The sequence below is a fragment of the Schistocerca americana genome, chromosome 6 (genome assembly GCF_021461395.2).
Source record: "Schistocerca americana isolate TAMUIC-IGC-003095 chromosome 6, iqSchAmer2.1, whole genome shotgun sequence".
Lineage (NCBI taxonomy): Eukaryota > Metazoa > Arthropoda > Insecta > Orthoptera > Acrididae > Schistocerca > Schistocerca americana.
This window is the reverse complement of record NC_060124.1, coordinates 424,856,022-424,874,958: the sequence shown is the minus strand read 5'-3', so window position 1 is coordinate 424,874,958 and position 18,937 is coordinate 424,856,022.

The following is an 18,937-nucleotide window of genomic DNA, read 5'->3' as shown; positions in this document are numbered from 1 at the left end:
ACATAGTTATCGAACAAGTGTTATGATACGTAACGTAAAGAATGAGGAGTTTCACTGCGCATTTGGGGACGGTGTACGAACAGTACACAAGATATCATGGAACAGAACACAGAGATATAGGTTACCCGCGTGATTCGTTTTTCTTGTCCTTTTCAGTTTCTATCTCTGTTCTTCACGTCAACTGATCCCACGAGAACAAACTACGGTTCACACTAATGTGTGTTGCCCGACGTATTTGTGCCCTGTGTACAAACGTCCACGCATTCATTGTCATACCGTTTTAAAGCCACTTCGACTTATAAGTGGGCTACCAGCAATTTGCCCATAAATTCCGCCCAAAGAATACGAGATACTTGTGGCAAACGGCCAGATGTCCAGCAACCCGTTCCATCCTTCTCAATGAATTACGATGGGTGCCTTAGCGGATACCTTGTATTATGGACGAGAAGGAATAGTTGAGTGAGGTAGCAGTGAGTTATTTGCGCTTTAAATGACTGTAGATGAGTTCTAATTATCTTTCAACCAGGTCCACTGGTTTTTTTTTTTTTTTTTTATTGCTCTAAAGCCACTTCCTCAGGAGAACTTCGAACAGCTCACCTGAAAAAGAAATGTTGGCTTGTTGCCACATCGTTGTCCAGTTCGGCGACCGGCGAGATTGTATACCCAGTTGTCCTTTCTGTTGTCCAGTACTTAAACATGTAGACCTGAGTTCCAACAAACTCTAAAAATTCTGTGAACCAGATGGTAAGTGTTTGAACTATATCTCTTGTATGCACATTAGTAGGTGAGTTGCTTAACTTTTGTTTCCTTCTGAAGCTAGTAAAACCACTGTTCATCTCATTTGGAGATGCAGTAGGAGACAGAGCAATACTGTTATAGTCTCATACAGACGTTGGATCACTTGGGATGGAATGAGAAATTGACGTTTAGCAGCAAGTGTCTTTCGATTACCCCATCTACACTGAGGCCTGGTTAAGTTAGTTTCACGTGAAATACTACAGAGAGCATGCGTTGCTCACAATGCCAGCGGGGTGGAACTCATAATGCTTTTCTTGAACGGCTTCTAAGCATATCTCGTTTGTTTGTGTCCTCCGGAGTTTCCAATGAACGGTACGTGATTCAAGCTAAGGCTACGTATAAGCCCTCAAAGGAAGCAACTATCAGACTCATAGGAACGCACTCGCAAGTACGACAATATATCCGGTGCTGATGTCCACCTAATTCGTAACAGTGCTTAAACGTCGAGCACTACAAGCAAAAGAAGAAAGTTGGAAGAGAGAGAGAGTAAATGATCCACCTTCATCTCCTACAAACGGAAAATTAGCTACCTCTGTTGGGAAAGGACACTCCCAGGGCAGAATTTCATGTCTTGCACTAGACGATTACCTAGTACTTGTACTGACTTATAGAACACAGCACGTTATACTGCACATTGAATATTCCACAAAAAAAAACATTAGCATCCAATATATGCCAAGGAAATACAGTAGGACATCTAAATTTCTCAGTGCATACAAATAGTTTATCGCGAGAAATATCAAGAGGAATTGAATAAATTGGTTGACGCTGAAAATGAACCTGAAATATACGAAATGTCTGTGTTTTGGTCTTACCAGTTTTTTTTTAAATCGATTCAAAAATTTGACACACTCACAAGTGAAAGAAGCAAAAAGTAATTATTTAAATAAAACTCAGTTTTTAATATACCACATTATTAAATCGGACTAGGAAGTGTAGAATAATTTCCCACAATCTCATACCTAGTCGTACCATCATACAGATACTGTTGAAAATTTGTGATTGTGAATTTTTAGTATCCATGATAGTGGTTGTAAGATTGAAAACGGAAAACGTGGAGCACATGAAATACAACTTTACGTTAGTCAGCAGGTGAATTATGTATTTCGTGTGCCCCACGTTTTTCGTTTCAAGTATTTATGTAGACATTAAAATACACAATCACAAATTTCCAACACTCTCTATATCGTGTTCCTAATCTGTATGAAGGTATGTGAACTCATATTATACCTTTTAGTCAGATTTTAAAACTTGGTATACCAAAACTGTTTTTTTTTTTCCTACAAATAGTTATTCTCTATGTCTTACTGTTCCGTGAGGGAAATTTTGTCAATCGATTTCAAACATTTTGCTGAGGTTACATCACAGTCATGTGGTATATTCAAAATTACTTTAGTTTCTCTTTACTTGACTCGACCAATTTGTTGCATCTCGTACGTATATCTGGGGATATGACCGTGAGGGAAAAAGTTAGGGAGAGCTCACCTCACACTGATGCTTTCCAGCAGCCGTTCTTCCCGTGGACCATTCGCGACGAGATCAGGAATAGTGGGATATGGCAGTGGTACACAAAGTACACTCCGCCACACACCAGACAAGGTAGTGAGTTAATACTGCATTGTCAGACATCTCTGAGCTGTGCTGGAAGTTTCAAGGCTCTAGGTCATAGTAAAGTAACTTTTGGATGAATCAGGAAATCTGTACCGAAGAGACAGACAGGCAAGGAAGCGACCTAACAGGAACGTGCTGGAAAATGCCGCCTTTCTGGCGATGTGATGCTAGACAAAAATCAAAATATCTTAACAAACCGTGAATTAAGCACAAGTAAACACTCAGATAAACTGTAAGTTGATAAACACGTCTAAAGTCAAGTGTAGGAGTCTGAAACTGCCAAAGATATGACAACTATGCATTGGTGACATATTGCAGTCCAGATGTGTGCCTGTGGGCAACGTGACTCTTATTAGCTAGATAAATATCTTGCTGTGTTGCCGTCCCTGCTAAGAAAATGTGTCACATGGAATGAAGCTTTCTTTCTGCTACGAAATGTTTGTAAGTGTATGAGATAGAGAGCCAGAGAGAGAGGGAGAGAGAGAGAGAGAGAGAGAGAGAGAGAGAGAGAGAGAGAGAGAGAGAGGGTTGGAGGGAGGGAGGGAGAGAGGGAGGGAGAGAAGGAGACAGACTGTCTTGGACTGTATTGGGAGACATCCTGGGTGGTTGAAATGGTTGCAGGGTTGCCCCTGAAAGTCAAAACTGAGCGTACTAGTCATAGCTTGACACACGACTTCAGCTTCACTCGGAACTACATTGCACCACAGCGCTTTACCAACTATACGTAACACGTGATTGATATGTCACAGACATAATTTCCAAAATAACTGCAATACAAAAGTAAAAGTACCACAAACAAGGGAATTTGTAACTTTGATCAATGAGCACATTAGAATCGAATTAAAATATCACCATCACAGTCATTATTTGCCTATTCAGCTAGATAAATTAATGATGTACATATGAAAATGTCCCAAAGTGATGCTAATGTGATGATAGGAGTCGCTATATTTACGGGCAGATACACGCAGGTGTCTACACAAAAAGACTGCTATATGTCCCTTTCACAGAGATATACCTTAGATCATTTTGTAATATGCTATTAAGTAAAGTGGTGACTACTTAAGAACATGAACAGATCGAAACAGTCACGTCTTTTGAAGTTTGAATAACGCCGAACTTCTAGTTGTTCGAAATATGTATGCATCAGGCATTTCCCAAGAACTTTTGTCGTTTGTGAGCCGACGCTCTGAGTGGGCCTGTGAGTCGTTGGATTGTGCAGATATCTCTTTTTATGTTTTGAATAAAATTAAGATGGAGTTCGAATTGAGCAGGAATCGAAAGAATCTAAGAAATCGATGCGATGGTTTCGAGGAGCTACCGTAGTTCGCAAAGACGACACATTCAATACAATGTTGAATAAGTTGGAAGGAATTCATGCAGATGGTGAGCTTTGTTTAGAAATAGAATCGAAATGCGTATGCAGCAGTAAGTACTGAGTCCTCTAAGAAAATTAAAATCCGTAGTAAAGAATATTCACACTCATGTTTGAACACTTAAACGCGAAACATGACACGGAAGCGTTACGTTTATGAGACTTTGCACACAGTTCCTAGGTCAGTTACGTGTACGAAATGTTCTGAAAACGGAGACAGGCTGGGTAAATTTATTAACGACACCAGGAAGTTATTCGATCCAAATTAATAGAAATTTCGAGTACTGTTCCTGTAACCAAATGTGAGGCATAACGAATAAATGGAGCACGCTTTTGAACATAAACTCAGAAAACCTAAAATCCTGTGGACGCGTAACCGCAAGATATTAACTGTGCAATAGTAGCCAAATATTGTAATCATCATCATTCAGAATCCAATAATATGTATTTCGAGGAAAGAGGCAGTAAAAAATAACTCCTTTAGACTACAACGCAATATCTAAGTAGTAGACACAGTAATTAATTCCGTTACATATCTGCACCATTTCCTTCTAACAAAAGCTTTAGGGAAGACAGATCGAGGTCACCGAAGCACGCCCAGAAAAACATACTGAGACTATTTATCCATATAATATTTTCGCAGTTTCCTGCAAATATGACAGATTTCAGGAAAATCCTGATTTTTTAAAAATGGTCAAAACTATAACAGAAACACGTTTCTTATGACCGGATTCCTCTGGAACGAAACGTGATGTGCGCCAACAGACACACTGAACGTTATTTTGCTTAGAAGTGATTTGGTAGCAGTTGGATTTCTTTATACCCTCTCCTGCTCTTTTTACATTGCATTGTGACCATGATTGGTCCTCTTTGCTTCGCATCATTAACTACTCAGTTACCAACTTCGCAGTGCAACACAAGAGATCGGTGGTAAAAAGTGGTGATTTTAGGTGTAGACATTTCTAATGACATAGTAAAGAAGAGAGAGAGAGGAGGGAATCGCTGGTAGCGCTTCAGTTTGCAGACTAACGAAGAGGGAACAGTTTCACCACATGCCAGCAACGTTCATCCCCTCACGTGTGTACGATCCACACACCCCCTCCACCCTGCTTCAGAGAACCGAATAGACCGTTTTTCTAGAAAATTTAATCTAGCTTAAGTGATTACTGGAATAAAGTTTTGCTTGAAGCAACCGATTTAGACATTTTTAAAGTAAATAATCCATTCCCCACAACACCCTCCCCACCCCTCCCACACACTCTAGCTCACACCCCGTCGGACATGTATAACATTCACATCAGTCCATGCCACCACTAAGCAAAAATTTTCAACCATATCAATTTTCGCCCAGCTTTTTTGGTCTTCGTTGACTGGGCTATGGACAATATAAAAAACTTGCTAATCTACACATCATGTAAGACATAAAATGATACACTATGCTAATACGACGCAGAAAAAATTTGGAGCATTGCCCCTAAATGCTCTTAATAGTGTAAATGTGCAGCTTTAGGAATTTATAGAATGAAAAGGACTCAACAGGTTACATCAGTTACCGAAACCATGTCCGATGATTTTGTAAAACTACTCTCACAGATTGGATGTCAAGTCGGATCCCTGGAAAGGATTTCTTTTTTCTTTATCGTTAAAATTTAGCTGATGCCATTAAACACCCAAATAAAATAAAATACAAGCTATTTGATGTGTGAGCTACAGCATTCAGCAGCAATCGTTTGCAGTCACATTAACAGCAAAGGATGGTAGTTGGAAAAGAGGTGACCGAGAGAAGATGTTGACTAGTTACTTACGGTTCCGTTCTGCGTCACACCCAACGCTGGCTTCGTAAGTTCTTCTATCGGAAGACTGTTCTCAACAAGCTACTTAGATACTCAGTTAATGAGCTTGTCTCAACCAAGAAGAAACTCTAGAGCACAAACAATAGCACTACGAAAATCACGCAAGCACAGACAATATCTTTTCGCAACACGATTCGCAATCGCAATGTTGCTACGCAACTGCCCTGCTCATGACGTACGATATTTCATTGTTGACAGATTCCCCTGAGACTCGAGCTAAAAAGCCACGACCGCTTCTGGCTTTACAGTAGTGACTTACTAACTATTCGTAAGAAGTTACAAGACTGTTCATGTTCGTATTTATTATTTTCCTCTTAAGTAAAATATATAAATCACTCTCTTTGAAAACCCTTGAAATGAAACTAATGATGTCATACAAACCATTGTAATTGAGATGAGCTACAAGAAAACGTCTGAAGAATTGTGTAATAAGTTTTCCTTAAAAGCAGGTAGTCCACCTACCGCTATAGCTTAATTTTCGCTGACTACACCACATCACTTTGGCTTAGCTTCCTCGCTATACTCGATCGAATTCGTGCATAAGACCCTCCCTTTTGTAACTCTTTCATTCTCGTTTTGAAGACTTCTAATTCCTTCTCTTTGACAGAACACATATACTATAAACAATTATTTATTTTTTATCAGTCTTCCTTAGCCTCCTTTTTTAACTTCACGTTTTTCCGCTTGGCACGGAGATTAACTTTTGAGCTACTACAGGCGCTTTATTATTTATAATGATCTGTTGGATGTGTTTCTGGAGAATCAACGTTATGCCTGTCTATGTAGGTAACATTGCAGATAACGTTGCGATGTATGTCTTCATTAATTAGAGCTCCCTTTCGACAGGTGCTGTTGCTGCGGCAATGCATCTTTTGGTGCTGCTGTAGCATCCTCTTCTCGAGAATCGTTCATAATCCCTTCATTAATCTAACATTTTTTTATCTAACTCTGCTGTACCACCAGCGGTGGTTTTGCCATTAATCTTCACCACTGTATTGTCACTTATTTCGTGGTTATTCTGTAATTGCTTTAAGTTATTATGCATGTCATAGACTAAATCTTTAACTTTACTTCTGTGGCATATCTCATTCCTGCCTTGTATCTACCGTTGTTTACATGTTTGGCGCTTCAATATTACTTATAGTTCCAGTTCGGGACGGACCTGAGACTACTCTATCTTTCCTTGGCTCCAGTTTCTCCTTCTACGACCGGCCTTAGTGGCCGAGCGGGTCTAGGCGCTACAGTCCGGAACTGCGCGACCGCTAGTGTCGCAGGTTTGAATCCTGCCTCGGGCATGGATGTGTGCGATGTCCTTTGGTTAGTTAGGTTTAAGTAGTTCTAAGTTCTAGGGGACTGATGTCCTCAGAAGTTAAGTTCCATAGTGCTCAGAGCCATTTGAACCATTTCTCCCTCTACTGCTTTCGCGCCGTGGTACACGCATTACTTCCTTCCCTCTAAGTGTGACGTATTGTCTCTCGTCGCGTATGAGATTTCCACTCATCCTTCTACATTTCTCGCGGCGCTCTTCGTATCTAGCTTCTTCCATCAGTTATCTTGTCAGCTCATTCGCGTGTGCGAAAGCCAGTTCCGAAGTTGCAGCATCCATCATAACCTGTACCTCGACCTTGGAAATCTCTCACCGCATGCCGCCTCTTTTCCTCGCTGTCCGTCATTCCATGTTTCGTCCAGACGAATGCTGTTGCGCCGCTGAGGTGCTGGCCTTTCACCTCTTGTTTTCATGATTTCGATAGATTCGGCCCCCGTTATTTCCATTACTACCACAATACTCCTGTTGCGCTCTTTCTTCTTCATCTTCTTCTTAGCGCCGTCCTGTTGGAGCGGGGTCAGGTTTTTTGGCCCAATGTACTTAATTTCTTACGGTATAATGCTTCCTGTGTATTTAGGCTTCTCGATCTTAGATTTTCACTGACAATGCCTATCCCCTGTAATTTAGGTCCTCCACTTTGCCTGTGGTCTTCGACAGCGAAATAGGTGGTGCCCTCATGATGTGTCCACGGCACCGCTAGCTATAGTCTTGCATCTTTTCATTGACTGTAACAACTCCTGCTACCTCTCGTATCATCTATTATTGGCGTATTCAAGCAGGGAAAAGCCTGATGAACTTCTGAGTATCCTAATTTCCATGACAAGTGGTGAGTGCTCAGCACTTCTGGGTGTGGGCCAACACTTAGTATCATACAAAGCAATTGTCGGCCACATCTGTGACGTGAGTAGATGGTCCCCCCCTCTCCCCACCCGCCCTCCACCAGGGTAATGATAGTGGAACGATTTTGATGTCAGACTGAGATCCTAGGCTCTTCCCTCGCCAGGGAGTAGTTGGCGGAGCCATCTTGAAGCCTGAGCCTCTGCATTCATGGGTCACCCAAATAGATGAGGCACCTCGGAGATGCACATTGGTGTGGGCACCCTTGGTGGCTATGGCCCTGTCTCTAGACTTCTAGACCCCAGGGCTTGAAGAACGTCCTGGACACTGGTGTGTATGACCTGGGTGTAGTTACAGAAACAGTAAGTGGTTGAAAAGGAACCATCCACTGCAGATATGGAAAGAGAAACATTTTAGTATCTTTTTGTGGGTATACCAGTCGCCAGTGATACTGGGTCCGTGCTTTAGAGCAGATATTTGTGTGTCGTTTTCCAAGAGGTAACGTGAAGTCAGGAAATTCCGTGTGGCGTCCCACATAGGTTGTCCTGAGGGACAGTTGTTGTTATCCCGAGGGAGGTAAGAGATGGTCTCGTTGCTATCCAGTGAATAATTAGTGCCATATGAACTAAATTTTATGGGGATTGCAATCCCAAAGGGCTGCTACGATAGATAAGGATCGTTGCAAATGGTTCAAATGGCTCTGACCACTATGAGACTGAACATATGAGGTCATCAGTCCCCTAGAACTTAGAACTACTTAAACGTAACTAACCTAAGAACATCACACACATCCATGACCAGAGCAGGATTCGAACCTGCGACCATAGCAGTCGCGCGGTTCCGGACTGAAGCGCCTAGAATCGCTCGGCCACTGCGGCCGGCGGCTTTGCTAGTATAATGGAGAATTGCCAACATCGTAAAATACGTTTGGCAAATATGTGACCATTGATTTACTTACTGGAGTGGTTCAGAATTAGCCTGGCAAAATCACTCGATACTTTCTTTTAATTAAGATGGAATATTCTGAAGTATTCTCACTTAATGGAGGACATAGTAATAGAAAATTTATATTTCTTACTCCAGGAAGCATGCTGTCACTGAAACTGCAGCTTATTTCTCCTCTTATTTTGTCATATGAGTTGCCAGTTCTCCGTCTTAACCATCAATGAGACAACAAGACAGCGCAGTCTCGTAGGGTTGTGTTAGATTTTTCTAAAGTGTTCGCTCCACAAGGGCAGACTGTGTGTTAGTTATCGGTTGTAATCTCAGTGCAGATAATACTTTTACCTCTCCTGCGAAAGAACCACTAATAGGCAGATTGAAAATCAGTAACGATATCTTAAAATAACGTCTGTTCCAGAATTTTTGTAGCTACTTTGATTCTGTAACCTGTAGATATAAAGGTGGAAACCTTACTGAAATGCACATTTGTTGATGTAAGATTTTTCAGTTTCTATCAATTGTATTGTCTTAATTTTGGTGCTGAATGATTTATAAATTGGATTTCCTTATGCATATTGGCATATTCGTGGTAGTCCTTCATGTAAGCTGCTTCATCATGAATGTAGGAGAGCATAGGTACAGACCATTTTGAACCTGTCAATGGGAGCTCCTCTGATAATTCGTGTCAACATGGCACACTATTTTTTCATGAAATAGACTTTTTTCGTAACGTCATCGTGATAAGGTGTAATTCAATTCCATTAGTACATTGCATAATAAATAGAATTTTTGTGTTAGATTAGACCAACCACCAATGAAAATAACTGAGATGAAATAAATTTTTGTTAAGTGTATCGAACACGCCGATAAAGCAAATGACAATGAAAAGCTTATATTAGTTTTCGTTTTCAATTTAAAGTGGAGTGCCTTTAAATATACAGTAATCATATTTTACTGGCGATCATTGTCAGTCACTTCCCACACAGGCTTCGAAATCCCTCTGATAACGGGCAAAATGTTGAAGTTTCAGGCAACAATATCTGTGTGTATTTTGTAGCTATTTTTAGACCGGGCTCGTAACAAATACAGGAAGGAGAAGAGGACGGAAGCAGCGAGTCGTTTTTCATTTAAGCGTAGTTTCAGTCTTGTACAAGCTGCGTTCTGTTCATGTGATGGAAGAACGTGTTACTGAATACGCCTCGCAAATACGTATACAGCGCTGACAATTTTTTCTACGTTTGTGGATACGCTACTTTGAAATTCCAAAGAAGATCAATTACGCCATATATATATATATTATGAAGGCATACACACTGTACTTTGGCTGTGAAATCGGGAAAAAGACCAAGCCGGCTCCTCATACATGATCCATATCTTGGGTAGAGTCTCCATTCGTAGCTGAATCGAAAAAAAATCTTCCAGGGGCTTTGCTATAGTCATAATCATTTCTGTGACAGATCCATTAATACAAGGTATTTCCTAAAATAAAAGGTCTTCTTTGACCTATCCTAACGTACAGTCGGCCACGCTACCAGGGCCTCACGGAGACGGACTGCCTGTTCCTGTCCCATCTGACTGCGATAGTGACGAGCGTGGTAGTGAAACTAGTGCCTCACTACCACCTTCAAAACCCACTTCTTCGAAAGATCCTGATTTTGTGTACCGAGATTCATAAAATATCACAATGTTAACTTAATAACCTTGGGAAAGATCTGGAACTGCCGAAAGGTAAAGCTGAACTGTTGGCGTCACGACTACAACATTGCAATTGTCTTGATAAGACAGTATGTGCAAGCGTTTCGTAATCAACATATGCTATTTCTTCCATTTTTCGAAAGTGAGAAGAACTCGTATTTTGTAGTGATATGCAGGAACTAATAGCTGCTAAAGGCTTTGGCTACAAAAGTGGTCAGCGGTGGTTGTTCATCGACTCTCCACAAGGTAAATCTGAAGCATGTGCTACTGCACAATGACAACCTCTTACCATCGATTTCGATTGGGTTTGCACTCTACATGAAAGAAACATATGATAACATGGAACAATTGTTATTGCGATTGAATTACAAGATCTTTGAATGGCAGATTTCCGGGGATCTGAAAGTCGTGGGCATATTACTTGGGCTACAACACGACTACACCAAATTTTGTTGCTTCCTGTACTCCTGGGATACCCACGACAAAGCAATTCATTATAAAAGAAAGATTGGCCTAAGTGTCAGTCACGTGAATTAGGACCGCACAGTGTTATGCACGAAGCAGTTGTCGAATCCAAGAACATAATTCTCTCTGCTCTTCATATAAAATGTGGCCTAATGAAAAACATTGTTAAGGCCATTGATAAAACTGCGGAAGCATTTCTCTATTTGCGATAGAAATTTCCACCTCTTAGTGACGCGAAAACAAAAGAGGAAATCTTCGTGTCTCCCCACATACGCAAACCGCACAAAGATGATCATTTTGAAAACCATCATGACGGGTGACGAAAAGTTAGATTGGGATACCTTTGATCAAGTCTCAATAGACGTTCTAGGAAATCAAAGGGCAGAAAACTGTAAACATCTTGTAGTAAATCTTTGCACTGCTACAATAGACTGGGGTGCAACACGTCTTGAAGTTACATTTAATAGATTCCCAATTGGACTGCTTTCCTCACATTTGTGGTTCTGTAACCGATGCCCATGGCGAATGTTCCCACCAGAAGATATCGGACGTGGAAATGAGATACCAGGGAAAGTAGAGTGCATCAATGTTAGCCGATAACTGCTGAAAACTAATCATGGAATCACGAGGAGACAACTACAATTGCCAGTCAAAGCCGTTGACTCTTCAGTGCCCAACCTCCGATGGATAACACCAAGGTAAAAATACATGTATAGGCTTGTATAAGCAATAATGTGAAATTGTCATAATTGCAATGCGAAAGCTAATCTTACGTTTTCAGTACTCTTTCCGTTATCAGTACACCCAAAAAATATGAAGACAAGCTCTTCCATGCTACTTACGGAAAAATTAAAACTTCGTTGGCTAGTGTTACTGAAGTCCACATATAAACATAAAAGATAAATTAATCAGCACCAATACAGTCCCTCACCTAATCTAAAACAGCCTGACAATACTCGGATAACTTTTCAGCTTCACGACTGTTGTCTCCTTGCATGCTACTCTGTGGAAAATCTGCAGGGGATACCACCTTATCGTACTTCTTACCATGCAGGTGGAGACGCTATTTGTAGTACAGCTATTGGCAGGGTCACCCACTCCAGAGGCCTCACGGGATGAACCAGTCGAAGAACGTTTCACAGCGCCTCATCTCTCCCGTATTCACTCCCGTAGTTCTTCTCCAATCCCTCCGAAACCCAGGATAATGTGTGAAGGGTTCTGTGCAGATGGTTGTGTGGCATATGAGAAGATGTGTCATTAACTAAGCCCGAGGGATACTTAGCTTCCTCCTGAGTACAGACTTGCACCGTGTGGTGTTCTGTGATGTTGACCGCACAGATACAGAATTCTCGTTTGACCAAAATTGAGAACACAGAAAACTAAACAAACACTGTCATAGAAGACAAGTACCTATCTCAATTACTTTCATGTTTCAAAGCTACACTTTAATATTGTTATCACACCCTAAAAGTCATTTTTGTGAGACGTCAAGAAGTTATAAACGTGACCAGGCACTGAAGGGAGCATGTACATGGTTAAGGCATGTAGGTCCTTTATGACACCTCTACTTCGAATAGTATTTTATGGAGTTGAGAACAAGCCGGCGGTTTGATTATTTAACAATAAATCTTGCAGTGGACATTCGGGGCTTCCAAGCTAAGTGCTGATAGTGAGAGGACATATCAAAGCACTTACTGGGGACAGAATACTTGATCCATGAATTCCTCGCGCCAGTGTGCAGACAATGCTTTCGACGGAAGAAACAGAAGGTTGCCTACGTGGATGTACCTGTTAGGCGTTTCTGGCCATGGAAGAGACTGGCCGCAGGAGAAAAGTGCGTCCCCAGGTCATGGCACTTCGACAGTGTTGTGCATAGCCACTGTGTAAAGAGATGCCACATATAAAAATCCACAAGTTTCCATGCCACCTTGGACTGCACGCTGTGGATGGAGCTGTCATATGGTGCCGTCCCTTCGCCTCGCCAGTTGTTTGGGAAGCCTCAGAGCATTCAGAAGAATTTTAGAATGGAACAGAATATTTACGGAAGCTCTGAAATGATCTATGTTGGGATACAAAAGCTCTTGTTTTAGTTTAACCGAGGCCCCTGCTCCGACAGGCTGTACTCTTTGGCCCACTGTGACGGTACGTCACATAAATATTGACATTGTTATCGGTTGTAAACAGTGAATAATATTGTTAAGGGTGAACCAAAAATTATTTGTATTTTATGTACTTGTATTTTATGAACATAATTAGTATGAAAGATATAGTTAATGATCTTAAAACAACTGATATGCAGCGATAATTTAAAAGCAGCATCTTTATTTAAAACAAGTCTATGACAATAAAAAAGGCTCGTCAAGCGACGCGATTGTACGACCGAGGAGGAAGGACGTACTTTATGGTACACACACTGTCTTGTTTCGCGATACGGAGGGCAGCCATTGAGCGGCTACACATATTTTATGCATGTCATTCGGTATTCTGCTAAAATAAACTAATTATTGTTATCACAAAATGAATTTCTTTGTAATAGTTGACACCTCAAATGGTCGTAGTGGCTAATTATTTTTAATAAGCTTTTTTTCAGTAATTTGCGCTGCGGGAAGCTCATCTTCCGATGCAGCCTCTGCTCGGACATTATGCGCCGAAGTGTTAATTTAGTTTTCAAAGTGTTAACAGTAAACGTAAATGCGAGAGATTTCGTTGTTGGAATCTTTCTAAATTGCAACAGATAATTTAAGTTAAAGTTCATTTATTAAATTATACAGATTCCATGAGTTCAGTAAGTTTTATCTTGGCAGCTCCACGGCGATAATTGAATTTCTCTCGAGCCTTGCTTTGCAATCAATAAATAGAAATTAACAAAATTACATTCAGTTCAGTTAACTACAACTATATTTTAGCCATCACGTCCAAAATCTAAAGTTGGTACATGAATAACAAAAAAAATGGCTCTGAGCACTATGCGACTTAACTTCTGAGGTGATCAGTCACCTAGAACTTAGAACTACTTAAACCTAACTAACCTAAGGACATCACACACATCCATGCCCGAGCCAGGATTCGAACCTGCGACCGGAGCCGTCGCTCGGCTCCAGACTGCAGCGCCCAGAACCGCACGGCCACTCCGGCCGGCGATGAATAACAGAGCCCGTTTCATATTTACTTACGCACGTCAGTAAAAGTGATCAGAAAAGATTATATCCCTGAGAGAAAGAATCATGCTCTAACAAAAGAAAAATTCATGCTAATAAAATATATTGTTCACTTTAGCTCTGAACGAAAACTCAAAACATTATGCCTGAATAGGCTGCGAGAAGAACCATATGGGAGCGTAATATCTCCTCTGTGCGCGGTAATTTGCGAGTCAGGGATTGGCTGCTTCTCCAGCAAGGAAAAGGGTATTATTAACTTTAGTTAGAATTGGCTGGAGGGTAGGATTGATGACCTAGACGGCAGACATGGCGCTCATGGAGTCTTGTGATTGGCATGAAACCCTTGTGAAAATGGTTGTGTCAGTGGTCTTTTCGAGTTTACCAAGGTCTGATGTAAAGGGAGGACTGGAGATATGGGGCTTCTGGTTCAGACTCCAGTCTGTAAGTAGTTTCTGGTCTTAACTCTTGTTATGAGTGGATTGCGCTTTCGACACTCGCCCTGAGTGTGACTTCACACTGGTACTGTTCTTGCCTGGGGAACCTACGGTATAGTAAGTCGTATTCTTACAAGCTAAAATGATGGCTGTAACCATTCAAATCAAACAGCAAGACCGATGTACTCTTGCAACTGAAGTACTTGATGAGACTTCAAACACACAAGCATCGGCGTTGTAGCTCATGAAAGCCGTTCCCGCAATTGGTACTGGAAGTGTAAGCTCTAGTGAGAAGGTTATCATGTCAAGGTCAAATCCTTGTCTCCCGTCAGAAGAGGAAACTTTTGAAAGAACAATAAAAAAAGGAATTTAAAAATGGGTTCCTAAACATAAATGGAGGGAATTAGAACATCTTGAACCTCACTATTCCTAAATTGACTGCCTCAGAGTAAGGGGATAGTAAGAGCCCATCTATCTGTACGGAAACAAGAGATTTTTTCTGGATAAACGAATCAGATAAGTCGAGTCAGGAAATAGGGAAACAGGCCTATCGACTGTAGTCTCAATTTTCAGTATGACGATTATCCGACAATTACATCCACTGTTCCCATATCTCTCTTTGAGAAGATTGGGTGCAAGTGAGCGGGGGGAGGGGGGGGGACAGGATCAGGACCCAAATTCAATAAGGTCTATCTGGACAAAGTGGAAGGGGAGGATAGGCACAGGAGCCATCTGGATAATGATGGTCTTGTCGTTGTCTGTGAGAGGTTCCAGATCGCGAAGTTATCAATTTGAACGCCAAAACTTCTTGTAAACATTCTCGAGAAAATTGGGGCGAAGAACCAGAATGAGTCAACAGAAGTTTTGGAGGCTAATTAACCGAACCATTGTAGTGAATCTCTGAATGCTTGTGGTGGAAGTCGGTGAATGTTCCATGACACAATGCGAGAACAGGACCTGAAACTTTTCTTAGAGTTCTAGCGGTTTGCCATCGGGATAATCAAAGACATCAGAAGCGACCACGGCAGCAAGTTGCAGCCTACAAGTGTAGCACATAAAGATGCAACACAATAAAGGGGAAACTACCGCCATTAGCTGTCTTGTAGGAAGATAGGAGTTGGATATGGCCCCGCACGATGAACCCTATATACATAAAGTTGGCGTTGCAGGCCTCGTTGGAACTGGAGGTAAGCTGAGTTGTGCTACAAATCTAAAGAATGCCAAAGCATGCATTTATGTTGAAAATGCAGTTTTATTCAGTCTGTTGGCGTACTTCTGTTCCTAGGAGTTAGTGACTATCAGAATGAAGCAACGTGGAGAAGGAAGCACGAAGGAAACTGTATTCGCCTCGGCTTAGCTATAGCACACACAGTGACATTTTCAATCACGACTGACAATTTAGAAGACTGCTCAATCGGCAAGAAGAGGTGGAACAACAACCTGGAACTTCAAAGGAAGCAGGTAAGAAGACAGTTCAACCTTGCAAGAAAGAAAGGACAATGAACGAAATATCGATGCCCCTTGTCAAATATTACCTTACGACGTAGCGAGTAAAACTATCATCCTGGAAGGTAATCTGTGAGGAACTGCAAAGTACAGCTACTTACGCTAGACTTCAGAAAATTCTCACTAGAGTACCAACTAATCGAGGAGACACTTTAAAGATCAATGGTGGGTATGCAATGAGAAAGAGTGCGACGGTGGATGTTTTCCTGAAGACACACTTCCCTCACTGCTCTCTGGCAGATAACAGAACCCAGGAGTTGGTCCCTGGGAGACACTGGTTTGCAGGTAATCAAAGGGAAACTTGGGAATCCCCAGAGAAAGTAAGGATTAAAAAAAATCCAGTGGGCAGTGAGAATGTTTCAACCACGCAACAGTCAGGCCCTAGATGGTATCATTCCAGCTCTACTCCAATGACCAGCAGCGGATTTAATTCGACTGCTATGTAGCACGTTTAGGTCCAGCCTAGCAGTAGAATCATCCCTAATGATTGGAGGAGAGTGAAGACATTTTTCATTCTGAAACCAGGGAGAACCACTAAACCAAGCCTAAGAATATAAGATCGATCAGTCTGTGCACACTTCTTCCAAATGCATTAGGAAATCTCGTTTATGTGCACGATAGGGGGGGAGAGTAACACAGGTTCCTCTATGTGTAAATCCACACCCATTCCAACAAGGTATATCACCTGAAACATCACTTCACCATCTTGCTGAATGAAATGTCGTGTAACTAGGGTCTCCCGTCGGGTAGACCGATCACCTGGTCCAAGTGTTTTTAGTTGACGCTACTTCGGCGACTTCCGCGTAGATGGGGATGAGATTATAATGAAGACAACACAACACTGAGTCTCTGAGGGAAGAAAATCTCCGAACCAGCCAGGAATGGAACCTGGGCGCCTTTGCATGGCATTCAGTCGCGCTGACCACTCAGCTATCGAAAAAAAGGTTCAAATGGCTCTCAGCACTATGGGAATCAACTGCTGAGGTCATTAGTCCCCTAGAACTTAGAACTAGTTAAACCTAACTAACCTACGGACATCACAAACATCCATGTCCGAGGCAGGATTCGAACCCACGACCGTAGCGGTTTTGCGATTCCAGACTGCAGCGCCTTTAAACGCACGGCCACTTGGGCCGGCTCAGCTATCGAGGCGGAAAACATCTTGATGGGAAAGTTTTCTACCTTTCTACGTTCACGAAATAGGTCTCTGCATTTTCCTGGAAGAGCACGACATCGAGATCATCAGATGTAGTCGGATTAAGAGCATTCTAAGTAAAAGAAAGGTAGAGGCCACTACGACGAATGAGATAACAGTGATCAACTGCAACAGGGGATGTACACGAGGACTAGTTTGGTCCCACAACTGTGGGCGATAGTGGTGAATGAACTCATTGAAGAGTTAAATACTGGAGGCTACGTTTTCCATGGGTACAGAGACTATTTAGTTATAGTATTACTAGGCAAATTTGCTAGTACTGCAAAAACAATCGCACTGTAACTACCTAACCTACTCCAGGCTGCTACAAACTACGAGGAGTGAGAGAAATGTTAAGGGAAACGGCAGGTTTATTCCGGTGTATACAGCCAAAGAGTGCTCGTATTGACAGTCGTTTATTCAAGCAACTGTATACAGCACGCTGGCCGTCCTCGCAGTTGCACTGGGTGGCAAACAGCAGCTACTGTGGTGGTGGGCAGCCCACTAGCAGGCTACATCATTTGGGCCACCCACAGTGAAGAATGAGCGTGGCCCACCCAAGTCCTCGGAGTCTTCCCAGTTATGCACCAGGCTGTTATCGTCGTCCCCAAGCCGTGCGCTTGGGTACAGTACCATGCGCCAGCTATCCAATGCCGTGCAACAATGGTCCGGTGATCTACCCAAGGATCGACCAGGACGATGGCTGATTCCATCTAGTGAATAGACCACGAGGTCATACCTCCCCCAGCCGGATGGTAGGCAGCTTGCAGTCTGTTGTCAAAGTCCCTCAGAGGGCAGATGTTGGTAGTACACGAGATCACCATATCGGTGAAATTTCCCAAGTCCTGCAGCTACTATGCGACAGATAGCCACGCCTCACCAGAACCTCATGAGTCAGTCAGTGGGCAGTAGGAAGTTGATCATCATCACTAAGGCCATCTCGGGGTTTCTGTGAAACTCGGAAGTCCATCATTCTCTGTAGTTCAAGAAGGAGACAGAATGGTGGCATGACTGAGTACACTTAGCTCCTAAGCTCAATTGTTTATATTCTTACAGCTACACTTCTGACCTAATCCTCTTAGAGGAGGAGGATACGGTTTGCTTTATGTTCATTTCCAACTTCTCGCGGCTTAATGAATAATCCATAAAACTTCAGGCAAGCAGCCATGAAAATATTACATGGGGAGGCCTTGCTAAAGGTGTTAGGGTGAGCCGGCCGGAGTGGCCAAGCGGTTCTAGGCGCTTCAGTTCGGAACCGCGCGACTGCTACGGTCGCAGGTTCGAATCCTGCTTCGGGCATGGATGTGTGTGATGTCCTTAGGTTAGTTAGGTTTAAGTAGTTCTAAGTTCTAGGGGACTGCTGACCACAGCAGTTAAGTCCCATAATGCTCAGAGCCATTTGAACCATTTTTGTTAGGGCGATTCCCTGAAGTGCTGACGGACTGCTTGGGAGTCACAAATAAAACTGAGTACATCACTCAGTTGACTGATAAGTTACCGGTTCGCCAGTTCACCTATTGTTTATCCTCTCCCAAGATGGAGTTGAGGCAGTTGGTGGATTAGACACTGGCGGAGGAAGCAATTAGACTATCTGCATCTCCCTACACCTCACCAGTATTCTTTGCGGCTAAGCCACAAGGGCAAGCTTACCGACCGTTAGTGGAATAAAGAGTACTTAATAAAAAACTCGTTTTGAAATCTGTCCGTTACCAGATTTTCATAATTGCTTTGCTTGGCTTTA